This window comes from Fundulus heteroclitus, chromosome 12 (genome assembly GCF_011125445.2).
Source record: "Fundulus heteroclitus isolate FHET01 chromosome 12, MU-UCD_Fhet_4.1, whole genome shotgun sequence".
NCBI classification, from domain to species: Eukaryota; Metazoa; Chordata; class Actinopteri; order Cyprinodontiformes; family Fundulidae; genus Fundulus; species Fundulus heteroclitus.
The window spans coordinates 14,621,422-14,637,586 of NC_046372.1; the positions used below are offsets into that span (position 1 = coordinate 14,621,422).

Consider the following 16,165-nt stretch of genomic DNA (forward strand, 5'->3'; position numbering starts at 1 on the left):
AAATTCTTCTACGACTGAATCACAAAATAATCCATCTACATGGCTAAGCTGTTCTTCCTATAATAAATGACCACACTAGCTGCACTCTGGGTGACCTGGGGTTGGTATATTAAATGAGCTTACTGACAAATATTGTTTCAGTAAATCATCACATAACACATCTGTACATTTTTATTGTTCTTCCTTAGACAAAACTCTACAGCTCATGAGCAAACCACATCTTCAACAGGAAGAAGAAAGCAGACAGAGCCAAAAAAAGAAAAAGGGGAAACACTAAACCTACTTACAGTGATCATGCATCCCATCATGACCATCTGCCTAATAGGGCCAACCTTGGCTGCCATACAGCCCTGACCAGTTAAGGCATGGGCGTTATGAAACTGTGCTGTGGTACTGCGGATCAAGCAAGGAGCTAGGATGAAACTTGTCCGCCCAGCACACCCACAGACTCTTGATTGGACTGAGATCTTGAGAATGTGGAGGCCAAGCCCAGAACTGAAACCCTGTTGTGCTCCAGTCCCCTCCATTCCTGAGCTGTTTTTTTTATTTTCTAGCAAGGCTCATTATTCTGCTTAAAGACAGCTTGGCCGTTAGGAAATTTCGTTTCTACAAAAGGGTGTCCATTGGTTGCAGCAGTGATTAGGAAGATGGCTAGCGTCAAATTAAAATCCACATAAATGGTAGGACACAATGTTTTACTGCAAAACATTGCAAAAACATTGTGAAAGCGTGACTCTGCCTCCCCTGGCTTGCCTGCTTCCCGCTGTAAACCATAGAGTCATGTCTTCCCCAGGTAAGGGACAATCCTGCACGTGATTCACCAGACCAGGCCACCGTCTTCCATTGCTCCATTGCTTAGCAGTCTAGATCCAATCTTAGACCGTCCACTGCCATTGCTGCTCTCTGGCAGCTTTGAAGACAACATCTTTACTTGCTGCATAAAATAGCCCCACGTCGCAATGAAAACAGTATTATTTATTCAACCCCCCCCCCCCCCCGTGCTCATAACGGTATGCCTAAACAGTGTATACAGTCATGGCTTACCCTAAGGTATTTCTGTACTCCAACTGCTGCCTACAAAGAATCACATGGTTTGGAATGAAGTCTCCGTCACCTATATATAGCCACCTAACATATGGTTATACACTGCCTAAGGCAAATCTGAGGTTGCTTGTAAATGCATGCTTCCTTCCAAAATGTGTTCAAAAGTATTCTAAAAATAGGAGCACAATAAAATCAAATAAATCAGACCCTTAGCAAACCAATAGGGTTCTGATTTAAACTTTTTTTTTTTAAAACTAAAAAAAGGTTTATGTTTTTCGCATGCAGCGAGTTTCAATTTTTAAACCTAATGCAAAGCAATATCATCATTTTTCTATGAGGAATAAGAGGAAGACTGGCCAAATCTCTATTAAGTTCAACAGGGATCGCTGGTTCAATACCAAGTAAACTAACAAATAAAAGGTAACACTGCACTACAAAAAGGGAAGAAGTTTACTAAACCCTATAAGTATTTATAGTTACTATCCAAATGTTAAGTTCCAGTTCCTGTCTAATTTCTGACCATATTCTGAAGAAGCAGAGGGTTGGTAGAGGCTGCCCAGCCCTTCTATGGCTCGATCAGGCTGCCAGCAGGGGAGAGGAAACACTCCTCTGGCTTCACCCCAAGAGGTTGCTGGGTGTGTGCACTGTTTAAGGAACTTAGGAAATTTACAGCTGCATTGCTGAACTTTGTGACTATGCTTTAATATTTGCATTTAAAGCTTCTACTGTAGGATTTGAGGTGCAGAAACGGTGCATGAATCTACTTTGTTCTCCTAAGAGGTTTTACTCTGAACGTTACAGAATATTTACCAAACCTCTGACATTAGTATCAGTTTGCACATCAAAAAAGTGCCAGAGGGAGTGTTCAGTTCTGCAGGTGTGGCATTAACATTTGATCTACAAACTCAGGGGAAGCCAACTCAGCTCAGTAACGACCCCAGAAGTCAACCAGAACCAGCAGAAACTTCCCGAGAGTTGGGAAAACACAAAGCTATTAATCACCCGAAGCCTGCAACTTACAAGTAATACACAAAGTTTTTTTTCCCCCTAGCAGCTGAACCAAGAGTCATAAGCACACATCAGATCAACTCTATATTCTAAATTAGATATAAGAATAGACTTTTTCCATCTACTTACACTCAGAAATGTTATTTTTTTCACCCCGAGGAGTGTTATTTGTTTTGTGTTAACAGTTTGTATTTACACGGGAGCCAAACTATTACAGAAGTGTCCTGTTAACGCTTAGATTATGTGTAAATATCTGAAGACTTTGTCAGACGGTTGGAAAAAAGAAAAAACAAACAAACTCAGTATCGATGTTGTTTTTCGCACTCGGATAGCGTAGCAAGCTGAAGAAAATGACAACCCACCAACAGACCACATTGTTTCCTCTGGGTGCCAGGCTTTGGGCCCCCGATGCCATTTTTACACCGCCGCACCTTTGGTCACCCTGTACCGATCCTTTCCTCCATTGGACAGTTTATGCTGACTATACATCAATTTGTACATATGTTCAGGACATTTTTTGTCTGCTTTGGCCCATGACAATTTTATGTTTCTTATATAATCTACTCATTGTTTATTTCAAAACTAAAATATTATTGATTTCAGTCATTTATCAAAACACTTAACTACCAGAAGGAAACAATTGCACATATGCAACTGGGATTTATTTTTTTTAATAATTAGCAACAATAACCACTTTACATTATCTTTGCACTTGAGGTGTATTTTGATTAAATACTTGACCAATACGCACTCACTATGCAATGAATTGAGCAGTGGAAAGTTAAGTTAATGGGACTGGAGGATTTATACTAACTTGTCCAAAATTAACCCTGTTCACTTAACCTTTCTTTTTAAATGACTAGTTTAATATTTAAGGGGAAAAGTTGCTTGTCGTTTTGGGATTTTTTGGGAAATCATTGTGTGTTAAGAGATTTCATCCTCTGTGGTTGAATCCAAAACTATTTTAGATCATTTTTGAAACGCTGCTGGAAAACCTCCAAGCATAAAATGATTAGGAACGTGCCTTAAGAAGACTGGAAATAGTTGGATGACAAAGGAAGGTGGGAAATCACCTGACAGCAACTACCATTCAAAAGGGAGTGAGGACAGAAGATGATGGACATGCGGTGAAACTTCACCCCAGATAAAGACCTTGAGAAATGTATTAATAGACCAGAAGCATGAGGAGCTCCCTCGCCAACATCAGCGCCAACCTATGGTGTTCATGGATACAGCTGCTACGCGACGCGTTAGCTCACAGCCTACAAGCTAAACTCAAAACAACTGGGACTCACATTGCTAATTAGCAAAGTAAGCAGAACCATCCTGTCACAATGATTTTTTCCCCCAAAATTACCCATCAAACATAAATAGCTCAACAAAACAAGGTACTCAAGGTTGAAAAGCTAAAAGTGCATAACCTTCAACAAGATGCAAGCACCATAACGTGCCTCTAATGAGTCTATATTAGGTGTGCTACAAAAGCAGGGACTGAAGACAGAGATGTTTACTAGTAAGTTTATCCAAGTCACCTCCCCAGCATTTGGGGGGGCAAATCTAAAGCCTCCATCGACTGAAATTAACATTCTCTCACTGGATGCATGCCTATCGCAGTAAACTGCAGTAGATTATGAATTTAAAACGTGCATTGTTTTGCAATAAATTTAATAACTACAATTTTCTGTTTGAATCTAACAGGAAGGACTACTATTTGGAAAAAACCTAAAGTGTCCATAAAATATGACACACTGTTCGCCCATCACTCATTCACTATACAAAGTCCTCCCTATATGGTACGGAGGCTTGTTTCTCTCTTAAAATGAGTATCATTAGTAGACATTTAAATCTTTGTTGTCAAGTCTAAATGGTAAGCATATTACATGATACACTTAATATTAAAACTCAATGAAGGAAGAGCAATGTAGTAAAGAAGTGCTATCAAGGCTAGCTTATTAGTGATAGAAAACTAAGCTGGAGGCGAGCTAAGTTTAGTTTTTTTCCCTCTAAAACAATCTGAAGTCCTTTAGTACAGAATTTGGGATTAAGATGTATCCATGCGATCTTTATCACCGCCCTAAAGCGACCATGATTGGGTTGTTATGAACCATTAACATCCTCACACATTCTAACCTAAGAGAGCATTACCATTAAGACAGACATACATCTGCAGTGGTGTGTTGGAATGTGTATGTTTGTTCACAGGAGTGGATAAGATCATCTACACATAAGCTCTATTGTGTGCTGAGGCCAAGGGAGACAGTGGCCGTGAGGTCAAAGGTCAGCTGTCTGATGTCAAGATGGGCCAGAGCGGACAGGCACAGGGCAAGAGGGCTTTCACTTCGTCATCAGAGACTGGCGGACAGGGGTAACAGAATGAGCTCACTGCAATGCTTCTACCTAACCGGTAAATAAACCACACCTCAGGCATAGTGTGAATATCAGCTAGAGCATCTGCATAATGAAATAGAAACACAGCAGAGCATAATCGTGAATAATGATTAAAAAAAAACATGTACATGGTCTTATACCGGCGCCCCTAATTAAAGTCCATTCCAATTGCCTTCAGAAGTCAACTAATTATTAAATATAGTTAAAAAAAAAAGAATAATTTGATCATTAACAAAAAGGTGGAGGTTCCAAAACCCAATAAAATACATCATAGTCTGTGATTACAGGACGTGGAAACAATAAATGGGGTATACATCCTTTTTGAAGGCACTGTAACTACACACAAACGCATAAAGTGATGGATCTGACCTAGACTCCACCTCTCAGTAAGATCTGGGACGGTGTCAGGGACAGCGTTTAAAGCTAGCACCTAGTCGGGAAAAATAAATAAAAAATAGCCTGACATTTGGCCTGTGTACATATTAATCACAACACACAAACGCCACATGCCTATGCACACACACAGACAAAGCCTGGCATTCAAAGCACAATCACTCTCTGTCTTGCAGCAGCGAAGGAAAAAACACGTCTTCATACCGCCTTCTGTTTAATATTCGCTGCGCCACACATTAAAGATGCTGTGTTGGGAAGAAACGCATCTGACTGGACAGCTTCACTGGCTGAGGGATGCTTTTGTCGTTGTTCAGCGAACGCTTCAAAAGAAACGGATGGTGGAGCCGCATCTTTTAAAATCTTAACTTCCGCTCCTTCATTAGCGCTCTCAGAAATGTTTGAGTTAAAGAAACAAAAAACAGTTCATGAGCTTTTGCAGTTATTGTTTAAAGCTCTTCTCATATCTACCCATACCCATAAGTGAAGCTCTGTCCAGCTTCCCTGTCCCGGCTGAAGGAATGCAGCTCCTCCCGAGATGCCATCGATCTCTTGACTTCTTCTAAACAATATCTAATAAAGTTTGCACCTTTGCTAGAAACCCAGCTTAAAATTATTTTCTTTCCAACAAGTAACTCTCAGCCACATTTGGTTTGACTTTTACACAACTGCCCAAGCTGCATAACAGTGGGGTGATTTGTTTTTTAAGTATGTGACCCAGGTTGTCTTCTTGAATTAAACTTTTGTTGGGAAAAAAAAAAAAAAAGTTTAATCTATGGCTTCTGACTTTCACTCTGTCCCGCCTACGTTTTGAGTCCATACCACAACAGATTGCCTCATCAAGCTTTTGCAGATCAGCACCCAGACTACTCCCCAGGTCTGTTCTGTGCCTAGAAACTGATAAAAAAAAAAAAACGCACACACACTTTGTTGAGCACATTAAACCAAATCAATCAGCTGCAAAGAATCAGCTGATTGATTTGATTACAGCACCTCTGTTGAAAGACAACAGAGTGCATCTGTGAGTGTTTAACACTGACAAATGACAGGAAGTAGCAAAGAATTGACAAATAGTGACAGGGTTGGGTGCAAGCACGAATGGGGCAGAAGAAAAAAAAAAAACCTCAGAGTCGGAGAAAGCGCAGCAGTTAGGGCTGTGCTATCATGACATTCTGACCTGAGCAGGCGAAGTGACATTTTTGCTGAAAATGCTGTTTGACTCAGGGTCCCCTCTGCCCCTCCTGCTCTCCCCTCCCTGCCTCTCTGCCTTTCATGTGGCCATTTTAGGAGACGTTGAGTCATCCGAGTCCAGCTGACAGTATGACAGAGATCAACAGGAGCAACAGTGGAGCACTTGACTTGAGAGCAGGAGAACTTGTCACACTCACCCCGTCACCAAGATGAGGTTAGCCTCCTTCCTTCCTTCCTTCCTTTATTTTAGCTCAGGGTAGGTGACAGTGTTCTCCTCGGCTGGGTCAGGCCGCCTTCTCCCTCCCTCTGTTGACTCACTGGTGTCTCCGTTCCCTTCGCCCTGAACGGTTCGTAGTGTGAAAAGACAGAGACCTACGTCAAGTTCTGCCTTCCTTCCTTTGGTTCGTCCACCAGCTTGCACTAGGGCTTGCTTTCTCTGTTTTCTTCCTGTCTACCTCTCTCCACCCTCATTCACACACACACACATACACAAATCAAAAACCTATCAACAACTCCCAGCCCCCATTTGCCTTGCCTGTGCCCTCCTTCTCCTTTTCTGTTTTAAGCCACCCCCACTTTTTCCTCCTTTCTCCAGTTTATGTGCTCCTGCAAAGTATCTAAAAACAGTTTCTGCTCTCTTGCCGTCTCTCTTATTCTTTTTCCTCGCCTTTTCTCCCCCTCTTTCCTACTCCTCTGTCGTTCTTTTCGACACTTTCTCACTGTCCTGCCCTTCTCTCTGTTGCTCTGTGTTTTCCTTCTGTTGCTTTCCTCTCAGCTGATAGATTGAGGCATGCTTTGCTCACTCAGCAGTGAAGGCATACAGAGGGAAGAAAGGAGAGGGGATTGGACGCTGCAAGCCGATTGGCGAGCCAAGAGAGGGGGGGGTCAGCTGTAATGGGTGAGGTCCTGATTGGCTGAGAGGAAAAGAGTGAAAGGGAAGAGGAAGTACAGGGAGCCAGGAGCCCGCCCACCTGTTCCTACTTGGCCTGTTCTGCAAAAATTAAAGACCACTTTTCTCAAGCTGTGCATTCAAAGTTCTTAAACCTTAAGCATGTTTTGCTTTCTGTGATTACCTTTGACTTTTACAAACACGCAGCAATATATGTTTAGCTGCATGCAGCTTTAAAAAGAAAATTAAAAATCTAATAATAAAAGGAGATTAAAGATCCACCCATCCAAACAATTCACCCTCCCCCTTTCTTTCTGCCGTCTTTCTCACATACGAGCTGCAGTCTGTGCAGTGTGAGAGCTTCAAGCAGGAAAAGCAGAATAACAGCAGCCAGAGTACAGATAAGGAGTTGAGCACACGTGTAACAAAAAAAAAAAAAAAAAAAAGTTTATCAGCAGAGCACCAGAAGCAGCCATCAGCTGTGTGCATGTGAGTAATTCTAGCATCTGTGAGCTAATAAGGAACAGCATGATTATGCAACGAATGTCACAGAGGAGTGTGGTTAAAGTATGCGCTGCACAAGAAAAACGCATCACACATTTGAGGGCGCTCTCTCTCACCTATCGCTCACATAAAGGGAGGTAGCACACCTCAAAGTATATCAGCTGTGCATATTTTGCACGTTTAAGTTCTGCCTAGTTGTTGCAGACACAGATGCACACCTCCCTGCAGCGTGCTGCATTATCTTTAGAAGGAAGCTGTGGTTTGCTTGTTAATATACTGTATGTCTGGTTGGTAGGGACACATGAGACAAGTCTAAAGACAGCTCCGCGTCTCTTCGTGTTTCAGTTGCTGACCGTCACCTTCCTGCTATGACTACTGATTTATGTCAGCCTCCTGGTCAGCTTCCAACTGTGACACACTGCATCTGTTTCTAGCCAGATAGAACATGCACTCCTGCCTGTTGCTGTTTGGTTCTCGTCTTATCTCTGGTACACAGAGGGTAGAAGACGTAAGAAGGTTTATAAAGACATACAAAGTTTGAGTGTGACTTGACGCAAAAGAAAAACTCCTAAATATCAAACTTTTAGAAAATAAGAGAAATTCAGAAAATAGATATATGCACTAAAATGTATCATCTGCTCTCCCTTTGCCCTGTACTATTAAACCTGTATTGCTTTTTAGTGGTGACCCGATACCGATACCAGTATTGGTATCGGGTAACGGGCCGATACCAGCGTCAAGTACTCTTACTCGTAAAAGCAACCCGATACTCTGAATCGATACCAATTTTCCTCCCAGACTTGACTACACTGCAACACAAAGGCTAGATACCACCATATACCAGGTAGTGGTGCTATACACCAGGAGGTTGTTTACCGACTCTCCAAAAAAATAAGAAAAAGTGATAATATAACTGAAGCTAACCGAATTCATCGCCCTTGATGATCAATCGTTTTCAGTGGTCAATGATATTAAGTTATTTGTGATGGACAAGTACCTATTTATTAAGTACTCAGTATCAGTACTTGGAATCGGCAAATATCTAAACTGAAGTACTCGTACTTGTACTCTGGAAAACAAACTTCTATCGGGACACCCCTATTGCTTTTTAAATATATTTGGCGCCTACCAACTTGCCTGAATGTCTTGTGAAACTCAAGTATGAACTTTTAAATTGCTCTGCATAAAAGAATCAGTAAAACAATTAAATTTACATGTTGAAGTAAATGCAAATGCAAACCCCAGAATTAAGCATGAGCCAATTACCAGTATCAAGTACCACCTCGCCGACTAGGTTTTAAAAGGTTCTTTGAAATATAGTATTGTTTGAAAAAACAATACTAAAAGCCTGACAGCCCTCAAGCCTTATAATACGGTGTGGGGAATCCTGGGAAGGTTTCCTGAAATCCAAAATTCAAGAGGAAAATGTTTCCCACCAACAATTACTTCAAATTCCAAAATAGCTATCTTGTGTTTAAAACACTAATGTCCATATAATGTAAAGTACAAATTACATTACATACATCGGTATTGTAATACTTCGGCAAGGTAAGTTTATTTTTTCATTTAAGTGACAACTCCAACCCAACCCACCCCCCCACACCCCCTCCCCACACACACACACACACACACACACACACACACACACACACACACCTTCCCTTGACAAAATCAGAGACGTCCCCAGTTTCATTAAAGAAATCTAGTCACATTAACTTATAACTAACTTAACTTTATGTCGTTTTTGGTAGGGGCTTTGTACAATAACATTCATTTCTGCAAACGGAGCCAAATCTTAATTTTTTTAAAGTGCAATCTCAGAAAAACCCCTAAAAATATTTGAGGGACCACGAAAACAGATTCCTCAACAGCTATTTCTTGAGAGGGAAGGCAAAAACACGAGGAAAATGTGTTGTTTAATATGTACAGATGGAACCCTAGTATTATATACAGTATAATGATTATTTGGTAATTAACCTGGTTGAAATGGCATGGCTAAATGCAATCGATAATCATGTTAATAGTAATATTTATTACAATTCGCCACTCAAATAAAAAAAAAAAAACAGACGTCAGAGGGTAGTTATACCACTTAAATCAGAATTGGCAGATATCTCATCAAGTGCATCAGCCATAGTTATAAAAAAAAAGAAAGAAAACTATTTTGAAATTTGGTGTCCTTTTACTTTTTTCACTCTTTATCTGTTGTCACTTGCTCTTTTTCACACACAAAATGCAATGCTGAACCCTTTGCCCTCTGAATTAGACAGAAGTCTGTAATAAGGGGAACAAAATGCGGCCGGATTCCAAACGTTAACAAGTTTTAAACGCATGTTTCCCAGATTGCACCCTCCCGATCTACAGTATACAAACGACGACAGACGTGTAAAAGACACAAAAGACTAGCGCCAACCCCACCAAACACACAGACCGAGTAAAACATGATCAACAAAGGCTCTTCTAAAGTACCAACTGATGGGTAAAAAGGTCAAATAACTAACCATATATAAAGATGGCAGAATAACACGAGACACAAGCAGTGAGGCGGTAATGACAGAACAGTAAGGTCAGGATTGCAAGTCTGTATACATTTATTTGAACAGATAGCATGGGCCCATTCTCTGACGGTCACTGGAAAGGAGATCCACTCCTGTAAGCTGAGAAAATGCACACAGACTGAATGTATTTTTTCATGGCGGAAGAATGTAGGCCCCTCTTGCTGCTGTTTGACACAATGAGCAAGCTTTCTTAGAGTGTACAAACACATAGGTGAGGAGACAAGTGGTTTTAAAAAAAACAACAACAACAACAACAACAACAAGACACGTGTTTAACTATGCACCTCCAAATATAGAGATGTGGGGATAGGAGAGAGGAAAGGGAGGAGACAGAAGCTGGAAGAGGAACTTTTAGAGACAGAGAGATAAACTAATGAGGAAAGCTTGAGATGAGACAAGGTTCCTGTTTTTTATTTTATTTTAACCAGGCTCTGCTGCCTCTTTCCACAGCACAGTTTCTTAATAACATGAAATACCTAGTTCCTAAGCAGCCCTGGAAGATCATATGTTGCCGCATACACAAACACACTTGCAATCTTCTGTTGACTTAAGGGTCACGTTTCCATATCTGGGGAAAGAAAGGGTGTGTTCTCTCCACGGAGACCCTCCCCCCCAAACAAAGGCACTGTCAGGCCAGCTGAGCAGAAAGATGGGCTGAAAATATACACTCAGTCTATCAAACTTTATATATACATATATACATATATATATATATATATATATATATACATACATATATACATATATACATATACACATATATATATATATATACATATACACATATATATATACACATACATATATATATATATATATATATATATATATATATATATATATATATATAGTCAGTGATGACTGAATAAATCAGTTAGTCACAGTTTCAAAAGAAAGGTCAAAGGTCATACACCATTTTAGGAAATGGGGTGATGAGGGACATGGGTGGGACGACAGTATAATAATATTCATAAGTGCATCAATGTGGAGGGAGGTTAAGGCCCATGTGAGCATATTTAAAAATGGGTGTACTCTTGTGTGGGTTGAGCTCTACATAGTGGAATGCACCAAAGTGCTACTATAACATGAGAGTTTCTGTCTTTCTTTCAGTGTAGTGAAACAATTTTCATGGCTAGCTTTTATGGAAAAGACAGTGTGTTGCTTAGTTGATTAAATTTGCTTGAATGTTTTGATTCAATGCGTTTTCCAGTAGGTCAAGCTGGTTCTAAACAACTACGACTATGTTCCCAGATTGGTTTAAACATTTGTGCATCAGGAAGACCCAGGAGGACCCTCAGCCTCAGATAACAGAAAATTGGTCAGGATGTTAAGGAACAACCCATGAACCGTAAAACCACAAGCCTGTCACAACCTGGAAACCACATTTAATACTTGTGCTGCCATCCACTGTGAAATGATATTAAACTTTTAGGAAACAAGCCTGTCTCGAAGCTGCCAAAATGGATAAACAAATCCCTTCTGGAGAAGATTTTTAAGATAAGAGGTGACAAAGACTGAGCTATTTGGCCACAATGACAAGATGTATGTTAAGCACAGTCAAGGTGAGGCTTTCATTTCTATGAAGGTTGTACCTACTGTAAAGCATGGCGGTGGCAGCGTCATACTGTGAGGCTCTTTCACTGCCAGTGGTACATGTGTATTGCATGAGGTAGAGGAAATAATAATGGGAAGCTACTGCAAAACTGTCTTTAGTTTTATCTCAAAACTCAAGGGTAAAGTAGTCCCTTTGCAATCAGAAGGTCGTGGGTTCAATTCCAGCCTACCCCTGTGCACTTAACCCCAAGTTGCCTATCTCCGTATGAATGTGTGCGTGTTAGTGAGTCTGATTGGGTGAATGTGACAATATGGTAAAGTGCCTTGATGCTATAAAAGTTCGGTACATTTAATCTTGTTGTAGCAACAACAGCTTTCCCAACCCCACCTGAAATTTGTGGAGTACACCTAATCTCTCGACCATTGCCACAAATTTGTCTAAAACTGCTTCTGGTCTTAATGCAGTGCAGGTATGTTTCCCATTAGTTTAACTTAATGCATATTTCACAAATACCAAAAATCATATTAGAAGCATTTTTGCTGCATTCTAGCCATCAGAGGTATGCCCAGTTATGCCTAGCTTTTCTCATTTGCATTTTAATTAAATACCTTTACATTTATATCCGTCGTATGTGCTGCATTCAAATGAACAATCTCTAACTAATCAGCTTCAAAGCAGAAAATACTTAATAAAATCAGGCCGTAAGGGGTTTTAAAAGCTGGGTTGGTGTCAGAAAACCGAACCAATAAAAGTTACCAAGTCTGAGGAAGCGGGGTCAGATATCCAACTAGAATCCCCTCAGGAGCTTTATGGGGGCTAAATAAAGCCTGTGATCAAAAGGGGAGCTTGCTCAGGAACATTTAACCAATCAAAATGTTTAAAACTGCCCTGATCTATTTTAGACTGTATATGTAATTTTAAAGAAAATCCACACAAAAAAGAAACTTTAATAAAAAACAACACACTTCAAGTTGTTTGTTGTTTAAATCATCCCACCCTTTAAAAATGCTGCAAATAAATAATAAAAAAATAATAATACAACACTCAGCTCCCCGGTGGAAGAGGAGTGCAACTTTTATGATTGGTGCTGTAAAAGCATTGAGTTTAAATCTGTTATCATTGAGTTTTATAACTCTGAGCTCAATACATTTATGTTAAGGAAACATTAATAATAGATGGTAATGATGGCCCGTTGAAGCTAAGAGCAGGTTAAAAGGTACAAGTGTAAAATATGTAAAGACTCAGCTAAACTTGTATAACAACACATTACGTTTGACTCTTGTTAGATTTCAGAACTCATCTGAATGCAAAAAAAAAAAAAGACTATTTTCATTGCCAGAATTAGGCATTTTGTGTTAAAACAAACCAGATTCAACAGAGATAAACCTAACTAAAAATGATAAGGAATGAATGTTCCATATTCCATAAATGTAAAAGAACTGGACAATGGTAAAGACATAAAACTACAGCACACAAACAATGTTGAACGAATAATGTAAACTCAGTGCTAGAGCAGCAAACTATTTACCCTGACCCCAATAGAGCACGCTTCTTTTTTATTTATTTTTTCCTCTTGTACAACCATTTTTATGTTGGAATAAATTACTACAACAATGCATTGCTAAAAGACAGCTTAACTTTGCAAATTTGAAAACTTGTCTTCTTTGCATACTGCAATGTGCCACTATGAATAAATTTCCCAACCAACACTTAGACAGTTTGGTGTAATCCACATGATCATGTTAGATTTCTTCAGTCTGGTTTTAAGTTAGCAATTATTTACTACAAGAGTTATGCGACTTTCATGAACTACATTTAGTACTAATTAAATACAAGAGTTTTTCAAGATTTTTATTTTTAACTTTCCTCTACAATGACCAAGAGAGCTTAGTTAAAAAAAAAAAAAAAAAGGTTTATGGAATCAACCAAAGAAGGAGAATAATTAGGAAGTGACTTATGCGTAACAGTCAGACAGACAAAAAGTGCAATTAGAGGAAATGCAGAGAAGAGGGAAAGTGTGGCAGCCCGAGTCTTGGTGACAGGCCCGGCCAGCTCAGAGGAATGTTCCAGAAAAATATGCTGCCTATTCATGGAGGACAGGAAATAAAGCGCTCTCTCTCTCTCTCTCCCACCACTTCATCTCTTTTCCCTCTCAGTCCTCAATCCTTCACCCTGAATTCAGCTGCCTGTCTGTTCACCTATGTCTCATGCTCTTTAATTTCATGCTACTGACAATCTTAGACTGTATGATCGTGCTGCACTGCTTTCACTGATGCAAGCAAAATGTCTTCCAGTCGGATATTTGGGGAGTGAAGGGGGAAAGAGAAGGGATGAAAAGAAACCCTTTCGGTCCTAAGGACTTGACTAATGCCTAACCAGCGTGTGGTCACCGTTTCTCCAGCCAGTCCAACAGATGACTGCTGACCAACCAAAGTGGATGGTCGAGAAGATTACAGGAAGAGTCGCAGGCAGCTTATGTACACCTACATTTCTGGGAGAGGCGTTGAGAGAAATGTTGCAGCGGACTGTTGGGTCTGCAGTAAAATCAGATGGATTCCCATCCAAGTATGATACCAGCAGGAATAATGCTGAGCTATATTTAAAGTGTTCAACGCATCGAACTAGCCGGTGAGAAAAAGGAGCGAAGACAACGCGGCATTTAGCGATGGATATTGCTGTTTTTTTTCTAAAATTCTGTAATCATAAAGTAGCACATGTGCATGCCTGTAGGGTTTAACATGCAGTGCCTCTGGTCCATTTTGGCCTGGGTATTTAAAAAGAGAGGTCAAAGAAAGGTCTGGCCAGGGTTAATCCTGAGGTCAGTTTAACTTACAATGAGAAGGTTGCCCAGCAATCCTTATTAAGTCACCGAGGACACTTCCATTCACTGTGGACAAGCCAAAGCCAAACACTAACCTCCAATCTTCACTGAAACCGAACCATGCTGGAGGACCTACACCTACCACTTAACCTGGAAAGTGGAAACCAGAGCAGACATTTTGCCTTAATCTGACCATAATATAAGCCTCATATTACTCAAAAAATAATGCCTCTCACAAGTAATCTAAATTTGTAGGAAAAAAACACAAACAATAAATTAACAATCAAAACAAAAACTAATTTATTATATATCTGATTAATATTTTTCACTTTTTACACAACCAACCAATTTCTACGACCAGTCGGGTCTGGTGGAGCAGAACTACATCTAAAACATACAAGGACTGTGGGTGCTGGAGGTTAAGAAAAACTGTTGTAGGGTGTGCTTCTATCAGCTTTCCAAATTTAGTCTCATGTTTGTCTTCATTCTTCTTTAAACGACATGTTGACACCAGATCTAGTTCGTTTTGTGCCTCTAACATTTCTTGTTTGACCACACTGAAAAACACTTGTTTTTAAGGGTATCAGTCACATAGAAGTCCATTATAAAAGGCCGTAGTGAGGTTGAAAATGTAAATGTTACACATTCTAGCGAGTACAACGCCTGTGTGAATCATGAATGTGACTAATACCAGTGTCTAAATGGTTATGCAGCAAATGTGAATAAAGAACAACTACAGGCCAATTCAGGAAGCTTAGCAATAAAATTATTAAATTAGATGTACTGTAAGTATTGAGCCACGACTGAATGCTTTTGTTCACCTTGGTGGTAAGCAATGTAATCCTTGTACACTGAAATAACCCTATTTACTGTAAAGGCAGCATGATTATGGTGACAAAAACGGGGCCAAAATGTGTTTGACTCACGACTGTCTGCACCTTCAATGCCCATCATTCCCTCGCATTCTCTGCCTCCCTTCTTCACGGCTAAATGGGTCCGTTCCATGTTACATCACACCACAAACAAAAGCGGGACAACAAAGCAGTTTCCTGCCTCTGATGAGACCCAGTGGGGAAACAAGTCACATACACACTTAAGCGTTTATAACATAACACATTGGTGTACCACACTAATTAGCATGCAAATGAAGAGACAGAAATACCCGGGTGCTGTTTCAAGACTTCTCATGCTTCCATAGGCACATATAACAGACATGAATTCAGCAAAGGTTGAATCTGAGTACTTCCTGATTGATATGTGGCTATATAGCTTCGCATGCAAAACAAAAAACAAAAAAAAAAAAACACCTGCAATGTTCTGTGCATTCTGAAACCCATCAGAACCAGTATCAACTACTTTATCAAGTAGCGCTTCATCTGTTGGATACGACCAAACTAGGCGGTTTTTGATCCTCCATGTGCACAGATGTGTCGTTTCTTGGACCACTTTTTAGCCGATACTGACCTGCTGGCTGGGAACACAACACTGGAGCTGTACGTTAACATTTCCTGTGCTAGTCCTCTACCCATTATAGTTTGGCTCACAGTTTTTTTTTTCCCCTGACTTTGTCACACTGACTTTAGGGACACCGTCTTCACTTGATGCCTAATGTAGTCAAAAACACCAACAAATACTGTGATGAATAGATAAATTCAACTCAAAAAATGGTCACAATGTTCTGCAAGATACTATGTGTATAGCCAATACCAGGGTTTGTCAAACTTTTTATAAAGTATTATGTAAATAAATACCATAATTTCAAAGTACCGTTATACAAGAAGACTTTTTTAAAACAGTAATACGAAATAAAATGAAAA

General features: G+C 39.9%; 1 protein-coding gene across 3 annotated transcripts in view; it reads right to left on the bottom strand.

The window, feature by feature from the left end:
• The window catches only part of LOC105928374 (protein FAM214B), a 35,693-nt gene that overhangs the window by 13,919 nt on the left and 5,609 nt on the right, over positions 1-16,165 (bottom strand). The window contains exon 2 of one of the 3 annotated variants that reach the window (XM_036144032.1): positions 6,219-6,361. The exons of 1 other annotated variant lie outside the window; for it this stretch is intronic. The gene's annotated coding sequence lies outside the window, so the exon portion shown is untranslated. Of the gene's footprint in view, positions 1-6,218; positions 6,830-16,165 lie in introns of those variants that run through there. One more of the 3 variants, XM_036144031.1, reaches the window with a different exon arrangement.